The sequence below is a fragment of the Cornus florida genome, unplaced genomic scaffold, assembly GCF_030987335.1.
Source record: "Cornus florida cultivar Cherokee Brave unplaced genomic scaffold, ASM3098733v1 CherokeeBrave_3.0.0_Hap2_Chr04, whole genome shotgun sequence".
NCBI lineage: Eukaryota > Viridiplantae > Streptophyta > Magnoliopsida > Cornales > Cornaceae > Cornus > Cornus florida.
Window position 1 is genome coordinate 44,106,599 of NW_026775574.1, and position 16,734 is coordinate 44,123,332.

A 16,734-nucleotide genomic window follows, 5' to 3' on the forward strand; every position below is an offset into this window, starting at 1 on the left:
TGTTTTTATAAAAAAAAACCCTTTCTTTTGTGATTTGAGCCTCCTATGGACTCATTTAAAATTTTCTTGCATAATATGATTTTAGGGCATTATGGGGTTTTCCTTCAGAAAATAAATTTCACTCTTCACTTGGTCACTTAGAAAACGTGATTTTAGGGGTGTTTCTTCTTTGTGTTTTTCCAGAAAATGTCGTCTTTGTACTGGAAATCTCTCGTGAAGTTTTAGCTTTCAGTTTGCATTTTAGCAGCTTTTTGCTCCACTTGACCTGTTCTGATCTACGGGCATTTTGGGAATTTTTCAGTGAGTTTTTTTTGTTTTCTTCCGCGCTGTCGGGTAGAAAACTCAATTTTGGGGGGGTTTCTTCTTCGTGTTTTTCCAGAAAAATTCGTTTTGGCCTCCGTTTCAAGCCTCAATTCTGGAAACTTCTATTTTTTTTTTTCTTGCTGTCAACATGTGCATGCCATTGGGCGCCGATGGGCTCGCGTATGGGCACTGGGCACGCCATGGCCTTCGTCGGGCCGCCACGACGTCTCAACTTCAAACCCTCGTTTCTACCTCGTCTGGACTCCAAATCGAGTGACCTTTTTTTTGAACTTGACTAATTTTTTGATGTCTTTCCAACGGTGTGCTTCGTTGCACCCGAATCTTCCTAGATAATTACCAGTTTACCCTTTTTGCCTTAAGTGCTCATTTTTCTTTGTCATGCCGTTTCTCCTTCGTTCGGACTCCGAATCAAGCGATTCTTAAGTCCATCTTGATTAGTTTTTTTTGTCCTTCCAGCGGTGTGCTCGGTGGCACCCGAATCTATAGTTTTTAAAATGACTATTTTGCCCCTAGGGGCTTATTTGTCGTATTTTTGATCTTTTGTTTCCGCATCAGTTCTCGTTGAGTTCCAGAACCTCATATGTGACAACCCTGGTTTTTAGACCAGCGTGTCCTGTGATGAACCGAAGATTTGACCCGATAACGGATCCAATATGCGAAAGCAAAAATAGAAAACAGGACTCTAAGAAGTCAAAGTGTCCTTCCATGAGGTCGTGAAACTCAATGAGAACTGATGCGGAAGCAAAAGGTCAAAATATGACAAATAAGCCCCCAGGGGCAAAATAGTCATTTTTGAAAAATGTGGATTCGGGAGCCACCGGGCACATCGCTGGAAAGATAACAAAAAAATAATCAGGACGGACTCAAGAATCGCTTGATTCGGAGTCCGGACAAATGAGAAACAGCCTGACGAAGAAAAATGAGCACTTAAGGCTAAAAGGGTAAACTGGTAATTATCCATGACGATTCGGGTGCAACCGAGAATACCGTTGGAAAGACAGCAAATAATTAGTCAAGTTCAAAAAAAAGTTCACTCGATTTGGAGTCCAGACGAGGGAGAAACGAGGGTTTGAAGTTGAGACGTCGCGACGGCCCGATGAAGGCCATGGCGCACACGGTGCCCATGCGCGAGCCCACCGGCGTGTATGCCGGCGCCCAAAGACATGGCTGGTGGCAGCCCTTGGCTGCTACTACATTTTTTTTTTTTATCTTCCCAGAACTGAGGCATGAAACAGAGGTCAAGACGAGTTTTTCTGGAAAAACACGAAGAAGAAACCCCCCCTAAAATAGAGTTTTCTACCTGACAATGTGGATGGAATCGAAAAAAACTCACTGTGAAATCCCCAAAATTCCCCTAGATCAGAACTAAACAAGAGGGTTAAAAGTTGCTACAGTGACTGTCTGCAACTGAGAGCAAAAACGGGCTAGAAGATAAATTTTTCTGGAAAAACACAAAGAAAAAACCCCCCTCAAAATTGAATTTTCTACGTGATATGTGAGAGAATTAAAAAAAAATGCAATGTAGAATGCCCGAAATTCCCCTCCATGAAATCTGGTCATGGAGGTCCAAAAAGCTGCTAAGTTGAAAAACTGAGAGCTGAACTTCGTAAGCGATTTCCGATATCAAGACGACATTTTCTGGAAAATCACGGAAAAGAAAGCCCCCCCAAAATCACATTTTCTATTCAACCATGTTGAAAGAAGGAAATAAAACCACTGTGAAAAGTCTATAATGCCCCTAGATCAGAATATGCAAAAAAAGTGCGAAATGAATTAACAAGAGGCTCAAAACACAAACGATAAGGTTTTGCCCGGAAACAACCATGCACGCAAACGTAACTTACCTATTTAGACGTGCTACAATAGTCTACGACTTAAAAATACCACTGATACAAAATCCGACCCCCCAACGGGCAAAAAGGCAAAAATAAAACTTGGAATGAAAACTCGGAATCCAAAAATACAAAACAGGATCAAATGACCGTTAGGTCCTTGGCCACACTTCAAACATGATTTATGAGACCCTATAAAAGAATGAGAATGGAATTTCCACACCCGATGCAACCATGGTGAAGCAATGACTTGCGATTTTTCGAGATTTTCACAATATTTCATAAAGTTAAAAAGTACATAGAATACAATATAATGGTCATTGGCCTCCGGCCTCATCTCATACATATCAAATACATTGAAAGGAGTGCACTTATGAACACATTACATACATGGAATCAAAGAATACAAATTTTACATATAAGTCTACAAAATGACATTTCCTGCTAACATTTGCATGAAATGGAAACTTGAAAGCTACACGACATCCAAGGATGCTAGGCATCACGAACCAAGTCTTCGTACCTAAAATATGCCCCAGTATCGTAGGGGTGAGTAACATAAAGCTACTCGTAGGAGATAAGCATGCATCGACCTAGCATTTTACAAATTTATCACCTTAGGGTGAAACATGTTAAAAGGGTTCATGCCACCTAACTTCTATATCGAAATGAAACACAGGGAGCATCCTAACCTATCTTAAAGTGTTTCTAGCATAAATCACATCATCTATGCCATTTAAACAATATGGAAGCACATTATACAAAGCAACAAGATATAGGTTCTTAAAGGTATTAACTTGCAATCTTGAATACAGAAACAACTAAAGTGATCATGTCACCTAATGTCTATGTTCTAAATAAGTTTAAGGAATCAACCTAGGCCATGCTGAACAATCAAAACGCAAATTACAACTTCAATGCAATCTAACCACATAAAAGCATATTATACAAGGCAACAAAATACAATTTCTTAAAGCTATTAGCTTGGAATCTAAAACACGAAAACAACAGAAGTGGGTCATGCCACCTAACGTCTATGTTATAAATGAATCAATAGGATCAATCCTAAGCTTTATTAGAACGTCAAAACACGATTTTCAATATCGATGCAATTTAACCAACATTGGAACTTCTACTATAATACATAAAGCACAATTTCGCAAAGTTAACATCCTGTAACTTAAAATGGAATGACAAATAAGAAACAACAAGTTACAACATCATCTAGTTATCAACTTGAAAATGAAATGCGAAATCAAACAAAGTGGATACTCGGACGTCACGCCGGATCAGACCGACAACATAGTTACTTTAGGGTTACTAGCCCATGGGTAACCTCCCTATGTGCGCACTAGACTATATAGAGGGACTATCTCCCGTATTAGAACCACGTCCTAGCCATAGTCAAACAACGACATCCCCAAGTTTCTAAAATCAACAAGTTATGCAACAACGCATATATCAACAGGAATATGCAAGATAATCAACTATCTACTAAACACAACCAAATTTGGAAACCTATACAATACATGCTCTAAATCCACAACTAATATGATATGATGAATGTCAAATCTTCAGTGTGCGATTCGTTACACGCTATACATGAAAGATGTTAAACACGAAGTGTACAAATCATTACACAAGGCAACAATATATTTAATAAGGAAAACATATTATCACGAATACAAACATAGCAACTATGTTATCCAATGTTCAAAACATAACCAAATGAATATACAACAAGTCTAAGTTCATGATTTGAATATAGAAACCACTTCTAAAACACAACTAGATCATGGAGCAAATTCATATAATTTAAATAGATAAACACAATTAAATTCTCTAGATTTCTGATTCAATTTCAATTAACCTCAATTTAATATATGTTAAAGGGCATGGCAAGGTCATCACCTATATCCATTCTAAAACTCAATTAGGTTGTTAGAACAACAAAGTAGAACTTTAATTAAATCATGCTAATTTAAATCCGAAGGTTCTAAAACAACTTCAGATAGTCCCAAATTAATATATACCAGTAAACAAGTCATGACCAATACAAATATCTTGTTAAAACCTTAATTAAGCTAATGGGACCACAAAATAGATTTTAATTAAAATCTCTATATTTTTAAACCTAACCAAATGCTCTCAATTTAACATATCTAAGAGAATATGCCAAGGACTAATGTAATATCACATTACAAATTTATTTCATTCAATTTAAGACCATATGAATTAACATGTCACTAAGTTAAATATAAATTAAAAGTTGCAATTCTCATGCAATTAATCCCAATTTAATATATGTGAACAACTATACCTAAGCTTAATTTTCTAGCATGTCACACTTCAATTTCAAGTTGTATATCACTATGAGGATTAATCTTAAATATGGAATTTAATTAAATAAAAGGTTTCAAAACCTAACCGAATATTCCAAATCAAATATATGTGAAGCTATATGGCATGTAAATCAAGAATATCAAGTCGGAATTTAAATAGAGTGAATAGTGCACTCGGGGCAAATTAATTAATCAAATTAATTAATAATTACTAATTTTCAAAACACCTCCAATCACTTTCAAATTCAACTATGTTGGAGAGCATGCTAAGGCTTAATTTAATATGCTAACACATATTGATTTCAAGCTAGTTAAGGCCATGTGAATTAATCTTTCACCTAAGATAAATATTAAATAAAATCTTTAATACTTATTCAATTGTTTCAATTTTAATACACGACAATGAGCATATCAAGGGGCAATATAAAATCATGCTATATGTTTAAACCAAGTCATGAGCAACTGGGAAAATTAGATCTCGTACAAGAAAAATAATTAATGAAATCTCTAGATTTTATATTTAATCATGCAAACAAGTAGTATAAGCATCATAAGCATGCTATATAACAAGAATTTAAACCTAGAACATCCCGTACCTCAATTTGAGATGAAAACCTCAAAGGCCCACCGAAAAAAAAGTGTTCCAAATCCGCCGAAACCGAAGGGTTTTGTTGGGGACAACACGATCTATATGAATCCCCAAGAAGCCCCATGAAAATCCAAACTTGGCCTCAAACTTGGTCAAAAATGGTTTCTAATAAGGGGTAATGGTAGAGCACGATGAGGCGAACAACAAATGCTAAGGCCGAAGGATTTCTACCAAGGAACTCAAGTGGAGGAGAAGAAAGAGTGAAGGCAGCCCCTTGGGCTCCCATGGCTGCCAGCCAAGAGGAGGAAGAAGGTCTAAAAATCTTATTTTAAAAATTAGGGCAACCTATTTATAAAAATCTCAAAAAGTGCCCCGCTGGGTCCGAAAAAGTGGATTTTGAGCAAACGCACTCAAACGGTAAAACTCTATGAATAAAAAAGATTTAAAATAAGAAAATATGAACAATGGAAGAAACGACATCAAAAACCAAGTCCCGAGCAGAAAGTTATGCCCCGAACAAGTTCGGCGGCAACCGGGTCCAGAAACTCTAAAACTGGAGAAAAACGACCAGAACGGAATTCTATGAATTTACGAGCCAACAAAAAGTGAAAATGAATCTCGTACGAGGATCTAGGCTCCAGACAAGATATTTTGCAATAACTTTCGTTAATTGCACAATAGCCCCTACAAAAAGGGTTAACTACAAAACTGCCCCAGAATGAAAATATCTTCCAAAAGATATTTTCTTAAATACCCCTGAAATAAAATATCTTCAAAAGATATTTACGAAAAACACCCTAAGAAATGAAAAGGATTCTAAAGAATTGTGCATCCATGCCCCTATGGACACTAGGAGCAACTAGAGTACTTTCTTGAAAAAGTGAAGATATATATTTCGTGGAAACCATGCAAGATCAAGATATATGAAGTCAAAAACTAACTCTGAGCACGAAAAGTGAGGTTGTGCCAAAAACTGACAAACGGGGATAAAACAGAATAGGGAAAAGGACGAAATAGTGCATAATATCGAAAAACGAAAAATGTGAAAATGACTCGGTCCTCAAAAGAAGTTGTCAATCCACATAAAAGAGTCTCAGAAACCAATTTCGAGCACTTGAGATGACACTAAGCGACACAAAACAGAGCTCACAAAAGAAAATTAAACGAAAAAAATTCATTCGTAAAATTTCAGGAAAAAGGAAAGGAAGGCAAATGACCGGATGAGTCTACAAGAAGGGATGAAATGCCATAACAAAAGCAAGAAGGGATGAAATGCCTCTCAAAAGGACAAACTTACCAAAAGTGAATCACAAAAACCCGGATGAGTCAAATCTCTCATCGCGAGAAAAAAATCATCTCCTAGAATGAACATTAAGGTCCCTGAAACAAAGAGTGTACAAGTCTTTCTTAAGACTGGCTTAAACACAATGTAGAATCCTAACACCACACAAAATAAACAACGATGTAATGGATAGTTCCAACACTAACCATTAAGAGACACCAACAAGAGGACTCAACTCAAGATGTCAATGAGTTCGATGAGAACTCCACAGGATCCTATCGGAACCCTAAACGTGACCCCAAGTCTTCCATGATAAGGGAGAGTAATTAATTGCACCAATGCAATTAATTACACAGAAACACTCACACCCCAACCGAAGCTCGTAAGAGCTATCCAAGGTAAGACAAGAAGAATTCTAGGTTAACATACCTATCAAATCCCTAACCATCACTCTAAGAACAAGAAACGAGAGGACCTTGCCATTGAGGCTCATGAAAACAAACCTTCTATTCCCCAAGAAAGGACTCGAGTTAATCCGACTGATCGTCCCATGACGCTAGAAATAAGACCCCAATGACATCATCACATCAAGGTCACCATGAAACCCCAAGTGACGATACCAACACCCCAGATGCTCCCCGACTATGTCGTGAAGCCACGAAGGAAAAGGAAAGTGAAACAGTGCCTCCCCCGCCCATGTCTCATTCCACCAGACAAAGACTGCGACTCTACACTCACATGAGCCTTACTCACATCAAACGTCAGACCAAGGTCGTGAAACACCCAAACCAAAAAACAGACAAGAAGGTTCCCAACACAGGGTCCTTACAGAATGAATTTCTCCTACCCAAGGAGGAAACTCTATAAGACAAGAATGTATCAAAGGGATACAACGACTCTAAGAGACAGTGCCCTAGCATTAATCTCAAACAACCAAGCTGGAATAACCCGCGATACCTAAACAAGACACAAAAATAAATAGTTAACGCATAACATAGCAACAATTTACATACTCACATAAGTAGTAAGGTCACATAAGGCATGTCAATGTAGCATCATACAATCATGCTAAGAATAACAAGCACATGTAATACGCTAAAGTAAATAAGCATTACCATCATGCTAAGCATACAAGTGTAAATCAACATACTAAGACAATCAAACATATACAGTGAACTAAAGCCGACAAGCATATGCGGTATGCTAAGACAAACAAACACATACAATATGCTAATGTAAATAGGTATATATGATGTACTCAGACAAACAAGCACATACAATATGCTAAGACCTACAAGTATATACAATGTACAAAAGTAAACAAGTACATATATCATGCTGAGGCAGTTAGAGTAAACTTCTAAACATACGTCCACATAAGAACGTAAACATGTGATCACATTCAACATGTTATCAAGAAGCAACTAAACACATAGAACATGGCAACACAAGCATGATATGCACCCAAAACCCGTCGTCCTAAGCTTTTCGAACCCAGATGCTCTGATACCACCTGTAGCGGCCCTAGGTTTTCAAGCCAGTGCGTCCTGTGATGAACCGAAGATTGACCCGATAACGGATCCAGATACGGAAGCAAAAAATAACACAACGGTTTCCCAAGCCACAACATGCCTCTAAGACACTTTAATGACCTTCCATGAAGTCGTGAAACTCAATGAGTACTGACACAGAAGCAAAAGATCAGAAATATGACAAATAAGCCCCCAAGGGCAAAATAGTCATTTTGCAAAAATATAGATTCGGGTGCTACCAAGCACACCACTGGAAAGACAACAAAAAAATAATCATGATGGACTCAAGAATCGCATGATTCGGATTCTGGACGAAGGAGAAACGATAAAAAAAAGAAAAATGGACATATAAAGAAAAAAGGTTAAACTGGTAATTATTTAGAAATATCTAGGCATAACCAAGCACACCGTTGAATAGATGACAAAAAATTAATCAGGTTCAAAAATTTTTTTACTCAATTTGGAGTCCGGACGTGGGAGAAAGGTCAAAAACAAAAACAATGTCGCGGCGGCCCGACGAGGGTCACGACTACTATAGTGCTGCCGACCCACTACTGCTGCAACTGAGAGTAAAAACGGCATCTAAACGGACTTTTTTGGAAAAACTTAAATAAGAAACTCCCCCTAAAATCAAGTTTTCTACCCGAAAACATGGACAGAAACATTAAAAAATGCATTACAAAATGCCCATAATGCCTCCAAGAAAATCAGGTCAAGAGGGCAAAAATCAATCCTAGCTATTGCCCAAGAAAAGGAAATGGGGCTTCGGGAGGTTTTTAAATTGCCTAAATTGAAAATTCAATCTTAAAATACACCCATAAGACCCCCGAAAGTTTCAGATCGGTTGTCACGCTTTTCAAGAAAAAGTTGATAAATAGTACCAAGTACACTTGTATTAAAATTCAGCAAAAACCTGGCAGCAAGAATTTTTCGGGAAAAAATGGGTTTTTAAGGGACAAGATGACGTTTTCTAGAAAAACACAAAGAAGAAACCCCCTCCGAAATCGAGTTTTCTACCCAACCACAATGGAAAAAATGAAAAAAAGACATTATGATATATCCGAAATGCCCCTAGAACAGAATAGGATAAAAACTAAAAAAATGCAACCTTAAGTTTTTGTTTCACCAAGAAGGGTATTGTGTGCCAAAGTGAACATGCAAGCATATGTAATATGATAAAGTAGACGTACTATAATGGCCTACGGCCTCATGGCATATTGTATGTAAAATATGACCCTTCAATGCATGAAATCTCCTAACTTCCATAAGCAACAATGAAGTTAAAAATTTGCATACATATAACATAAAGTGTCTTTGGCCCTTGACCTCATTACATACAAGTCAAATACATTACTTAGAGTGTACTTATGTACACATTACATAAATGAAATCAAATATACACATTTTGACCTAAAAGACTATAAGTGGCATTTCAAGCCAACCTTTACAAGAATTAAAACCTTCAAGTCTACAATCATCCAAGTAATGATGAACATCACGAACCAAGTCTTCATACCTGAACAAATCCCCTAGTAACTTCGGGGTGAGTAAACAAGTTTACTCGTAGAGAATGAGCATGCATAGACTCGATTTCTTACAGATTTTTTTAGACTAATATGAAACATTTCAAAAGGATCATGCCACCTAACGTCTATGTCAAGGTGAGACTTAGGGATCATCCTAAGCTACTCATGCAATTGAAATAAACTACGGCATGCAAGTATACATGCTCAAGTACACTAAACCGAATTAAAACATGATACACGACATTCAAGTACCCATGCTTACAAGTACCCTAAATCACGTTAAACAGGATAAACAATATCTAGCATACATACACAAGTATAATATATATATATATATATATATATATATATATATATATATATATATATATATAGTACTCATAAATCAAGTATACAAACACAAGTATACTAAGCTAAACAAGTATGCACAAGAGAAGTATACATGGCACAAGTATACTAAATGCAATCTAAACTCACAGAGCAAGTATACAAGTTCAAGTATACTAAATAGGATTCAAATACCCAAAGTAAACATCAATTCTCAAGCTAAAAGTAATCCATAATTAACAGCTTGAAGTTAAATGTGAAAACAAATAGTGGAAAGACTAGAACATGTGGTCGCTAGACCAAGCAAGTATTTTCGGGTAATTACGACCCATAAGGTACTACCTAGTACGCACTTATGACTTAGAAGACTCTTGTCTCCGTACTAGAGCTAAACCCCATCCATCACATAATTTATGTTCTCATAAGCTTTCCAAAATCAATAAGTTTAAAACTTATACAAAATCGAATGCAAGTTACCATATTCCACGCATAAGTAAGGTTGAATCCACACAATTCATGTCCTAGAATTCAAGTCTAAGTAGCTTATGATAAGTAATGTCCTCAATATGCAATTTATACATAAAGCAAGAATATTTTACAACAATTGAGCCACATAACCATCCTAAGCCATAAGCACTAAATAAGCTTCAATTTACTAACTAGCTTCGAAGGTAAACAATTGTAATATTTTAACAAGCTATATACCTACACAAGATACATTTAAACAGGCTTTGCAAATCAATGATATTCTATATCATGTTAAGTCCAATTACCATTTTAAGAAGCCACAATTACTAATTATACATCAAGTTAGTAGCATGCTTACAAGGTAATTAGAATACTACATTTTAAGAGATTTTTAACCTAATCATGGAAAGTCTCTAGATTTCAAATCTATCCCAAATAACCTCAAATTAATAAATGTTAAACTACATGGCATGGTCATTGCATATATCAAATCAAAAGAGCAAAATGAGCTAGACATCATCATGTAGATTTTAATTAATTTAAATTAATTAAATCTCTATTTTTTCAAAGTTGTTCAATTGATCCCAAATAAATATATGACAAGTACTAAGTCATGGCCATGCCATATATCAAGTTAAAAATGGAAAACAAGTAAGGTACAATTAAATGGAATTTAAATCAAAATTAAATTCATTTAAATCTCTAGGTTTGAAAACTCATTCAAATGGCTCCAATATTATATAACAAGGATTAAGTGAAGGCCATGCCAGCTACCAAGTCAAAAGAGGAAAATGAGCTAGACATCATCATGTAGATTTTAATTAATTTAAATTAATTAAATATCTAATTTTTTAAAGTTGTTCAATTGATCCCAAATAAATATATAACAAAAACTAAGTCATGGCCATGCCATATATTAAGTCAAAAATAGAAAACAAGTAAGGTACAATTAAATAGAATTTAAATCAAATTCATTTAAATCTTTAGGTTTGAAAACTCATTCAAATGGCTCAAATTAATTATATAACAAGGATCAAGTGAAGGCCATGCCACATACCAAGTCAAAAGTGAATTATATGCAAGTTACAACAATCATTAATTTCTCAAATTAACATTAAAACTTGCATATCACTTGTATTCCATTACAAAAGCAATCAAAATGACTTGGAAAATAAACTATGACACCCCCTATCTTACAAAAGGATTGTTCCCCTTGAATCCAAGGCAAATCAACACAAAATGGCAAACCCTTTAAGAGTTATGTAGAGGAGGATGAGGGGAACAAAAAGTGTTACAAGCTTCATGGTCAAAGGTGAGTGGAAGGGCCTCAAAAATCAAGGTCAAAGCTTAAACATCAAGCTCCTCTAATGGTGGCTAGGGTTTTTGGTGAGGAAGGAAATGAAACAATGAGATGAAGTGTGAGTGGAGGAATTAGAAATCCTCCACTCACTATGTGATCTTACACCACGGTCAACACACACAAATCTTGGTCAATTGCACAAAAATCCCTCTTTAAAACCATAATCCCGAAGTGGCCCAAAAATAATTGCAAGACTTAATTTGGAGTATACACTTGTCACTCATCCAAGCATCCATTATGGGCTTAATCCTAAGCCTACACTTGTCAGCTATCCAAGCCAACAAGTGCACCTATCCTAGGTCAACAAGTGGTTCAATCTCCACCCTCCACATGCCATCATCCAAGGCATCAAAATGTCCCCACACAATTACAAAAAGGTCCTTTTTGAAAATATCTTCCAAATTATATTACAAAATGGTCCCTAAAATGAAAAATAATTATTTTACATAATTATACTAAAACCCCACAAGTTAAGACTATTACAAAAAAAGTTATGCATCCATACCCTTTACAAGAAAAGTAAATACTTAGCATGCTTTTCTAAGAAAATAGAAATACACATTTATAAGAAATCATATATCATGAGTGCATGCAAAAATGGAAGCAAAATCGAACACGAAAAGCGAGGTTGTGCCAACAAAGTGACAAACGGGAAAAAGACAAAAAGTGAATAGTGTCGAAAAATGAAAAATGAAAAATGTGGAAATGACTTGGTCCTTAAAGGAAGTTGTCAATCCAAAGGAAAGAGACTCAGAAACCATTTCTGACCACTCGAGACGACACTAAGCGATGAGAAACTAAACTCAGACAAGAAATTTTAACGAAAAAAATTCATCCGTGAAATTCTGAGGAAAAAAAAAGGAAGGAAATGATCGGGTCTTTACACGGTAAAACACTATGAATGAAAAAGAAGTGAAATGAAAAAAAAAATGAGCAACGAAAGAAACGGCGTCACAAATTGAGTTCCGTGCAGAAAGATATGTGTCGAACAAGTTCGGCTGCAACCACGGCCTAAAACCTTAAAACTGGGGAAAACGACCGTGAGGAAATTCTAAGAGTGCATGACTCGATAAATAGTGAAAATGAATCCCGTATAAAGATCCAAACTCAAAATGAGGCATTTTTGCAATAATTTTTGTTAATTGCATAATGGCCCCTGAAAAAAGGAATAACTACAAAACTGCCTAGAATGAAAATATCTTCCAAAAAATATCTACCAAAAGATATCTTCTTAACAACCCCTAATCCAAATATCTCCAAAAGATATTTATGAAAAACACCCCAAGAAATATCAATGTTTCTGAAGAATCATTTCATTCGCGCCCCTACGGGAGAAGGAAACAACCAGCGAGCTTTTCTCCAAAAGTAAAGTTACGCGTTTCGAGAAAATCAACTGAAATGAAAACTCATGAAGTCAAAACTCAACTCTAAACATGAAAATTGAGGTTGTGCCAACAAAGTGACAAACGGGAAAAAAACGAAAAGTGAATAGTGTCAAAAAAATGGAAATGTGGAAATGACTCGGTCCTTAAGGGAAGTTGTCAATCCAAAGGAAAGAGTCTCAGAAATCATTTTGGAGCACTCGAGATGACACTAAATGATTAGTAACCAAACTTAGAAAAGAAAATTCAATGGAAAAATTGATTTGTAAAATTTCAGAAAAATGAAAGGATGGAAAATGACAGGGTCATTACAACCTACCCTCCTTAAGGAAATTTCGTCCCCGAAATTAGGAACATCACCGGAAGAACCGAACAAAGACCAAACACAAGGTCACACTAAGGAAAGGATCATGAAGTACTAAAGGACAACTCCAGAAGCCTTAAGATCCAACTGAAGGAATGCGAAACTACGAATCGAAAAATAACTCCTCAAACGAATCGGCATGTCAACTCAATGTCAACCATTGAGAGAATCCCAAGACAATGAAACGTCAAAACACAATAAAAGAAAAAAGTAACATGGCAATAGGAACAACGACCAGAACCCGCCCATGATGTACTCAAATGTGTGGTAACAATGATAGTGCCTAGCGCCTGCCCATACTTACTTGTTATTAAGGTAGCATCGACGACAACTAGCACTCGCCCATAACACACGACTTGTATAGTAGCATGATAGTATAAAGTACTAGTTCATAACTTGTCCCCAACCCTGAAAAACTTATCGATACGAATGACATCAATGTCAGAAAAGATCATTACTAAAAGCACTACGGGAACCAAGCATCTTGTGAGAGTTGAGGTAGTTAATCCCAAAACTCTGACAATAATATCATAGTCACCATTAATCTTAAGGCCTTAAATCATCAGTGCAAGTAGAGTCAACAACCCCTACATTGCAAAACACCCTTATCAACAACCTCCGGTCACGAATCCAAAGCCTGATAAGTCTATACCCTCAAGCAAATGGATCGGACTCCACGGAACTGAAAGACACCGTCATAAGTAGACCTATCCTAAGGTCACAAATAAAAACAAAAAACTGGATCAAAATTCCTATCATAGACAACTAAGTCCTCAAAATAGAAGTCTACCACGTAGCTCACTCATGATAATCCCGACAACTAAGATCACAAAACCCTAACTTAAGTGCAGAAAAATGAAACAGTACTACCAGCTACTCACATAGCATATACTTGCAAAAATTAAATTGCATAAATAAAATAACACCTTAGTACTAATCGCACAGTACACATAAGGTAAATAAAGCATGCCACCAATCACATTGGGGTTAAATAAACGACAACACGCTATACACCACTAATGGCACTAGCATGGTAAACGGATACTATATATGCAAACTGTAATGACCCACTCCACCATATGGTATGATATTGTCCGCTTTGGGCCTGAGCCTGCACTATTTTGCTCTTAGGCTTTACCCCAAAAGGCCTCATAACAATTGGAGATGACACACTTACATATAAGTACTTCACCTTTCTTTTTCCCAGGCGATGTAGGACTTGTTTACCTGTAGCTCGCCAGTGTAGTAGCCTGTTAGTGTCTCTCGCACCCGCCCACGGCATACCCGCCCACAAGGTCATCACAATCCACCCTCCTTAGAGGCCCGACGTCCCTGTTGGCACACTTTCGGTTGGGTCAGGCTCTAATACCATTTGTAACGACCCACTTCACCACATGGTATGATATTATCCGCTTTGGGCCTGAGCCCACACGGTTTTGCTCTTGGGCTTTACCCCAAAAGGCCTCATAACAATTGGAGATGACACACTTACATATAAGCATTTCACCTTTCCTTTTCCCAGGCGATGTGGGACTTCTGTACTCGTAGCTCGCCAGTGTGGTAGCCTGTCAGTGTCTCTTGCACTCGCCCATGGCACACCCTCCCACAAGGTCATCACAATCCACCCCCCTTGGAGGCCCGACGAACCCGTCGGCACACTTCCGGGGATAGAGATCAAAGATTCTAATAAAGGAGATTACGTAGTATCCAAAAAAAAGATGCTGAGTCTCAAAGATGAGTGGTCACGTGAAAAGAATATTATTTGCTAGAAGTATAGCGAATGAGTTAAAAGGATGTGAGCTTTTTGACTTACATATAGTTAGCTTAATGTATATCTCAAAAAGAGATGTGTGTGGAGTATCCTTCGAGAGTTTGGGATTTGATGAAGTTCTTATTAGAACGAACCATTGGATTAGATATATATTTTTTGTACCCATAAGAGCATTGGTATTATAGCATGATTGGCTTTATAAAGTCATGTAGGATATTTTACCATAAGGGTAGAAGAAGGATAAGGGTCAAGCTTTTGGTATTCGGGTAGGCAAACAGAAGCTGCCTTTGTTTATGTTTAAGGGTTGTGATTCAAGGTTGAATGATTTCTTGCGAATCTAAGAAAGAAAATTATGTGAATCAATTTTATATGATTGATTTCAGAAGAAATTTTTTAGTGAATGATATACCTTAGAATGGGGTACACTTGAGAGTACCAAGGTGATGTTGGAAGTCTATTTCCATTTGGGGTCATCACTGATAAGTTGTCAAAGGCATAAATAAATTGCCTTATTAATTGTATCAATAAAATACATACTTGGGGAGTACGGATTAATTGCTAATTAATAGTATGGATAAAAACATACTTTTGGAGGCATGGATGAGTTGTCAAGATATAAACAAATTGTCATTTAATAGGCATGGTTGATTTTCTAAAATATAAATGTACTATTTGTGCAGGCATGGTTGAGTTGTTATAATATAAATAAACATACTTCTAGAGGCATGGTTGATTTGCCAAAACATAAATAAATATTTGTGGAGGCATGGATGATTTGACAATTATAAATAAATTATTAGGTAAGTTAGATGATTAAATATACATCTACGGATATTGTGTTTATGAGTTGGAGGTGATAAATATTCTTATTATAATAAACTAATGTTTAAAGGAAAATATATTATTTTATAGTATTAAGAAAATAAATACTAGTATAGGCATGGATGAGTTGCCAAAGTATAGATCTTTGCTATGTGATCTTTATAAATAAAATCATGCATTAGTGGAAATTGGGATTTGGATTGAAGGAAAATATTTCTTGGATTATTATTTATTATTTAAATAGTTAAATAACTGTTTAAATATGGAATTTAGGTTTAAAGGAGTTTTCTCTTAAAAGTGGAATGTACTTAATGGTTAGTTTAAATATGAAGGTAGTCTTATCATTGTTTATGGTCTTGGATTTCAAGGAATTTATTAATGTACATATTCTTAATATATATAATATTTATGTATCATCTTATATTAAAGGTTAAAACTTTAATTAGGATGATTTTGGTTAGAGATATTTTATTTATTGGTTTTTAGAGGCTTGGTAGAGGGAACTTGCTCGTGGGTCTAACCCACAATTTATTTTTCAGGTTATTAGAAGTTCCAGTCTCGAGGTTAAGGATTCGCAACTGGGAGACTGTCATTCATCTACTCATCTTGTTCACTTTTTAAGATTGTTATTTATTGTTAAATGTCTAGTGAATTAATAGTTTATAGTTTAGGTGTCCTTGACTTATAGGATTCCCGAGTTGTATTTTAGAATTTTAAATTCATGAAATTTATTTTTGTAAAGGAGGTTTTATTTTATTAATAGAATTCAGTTAGCGATTTATTCATTCTTTTTATTCTTCTTGTATTCTGTGT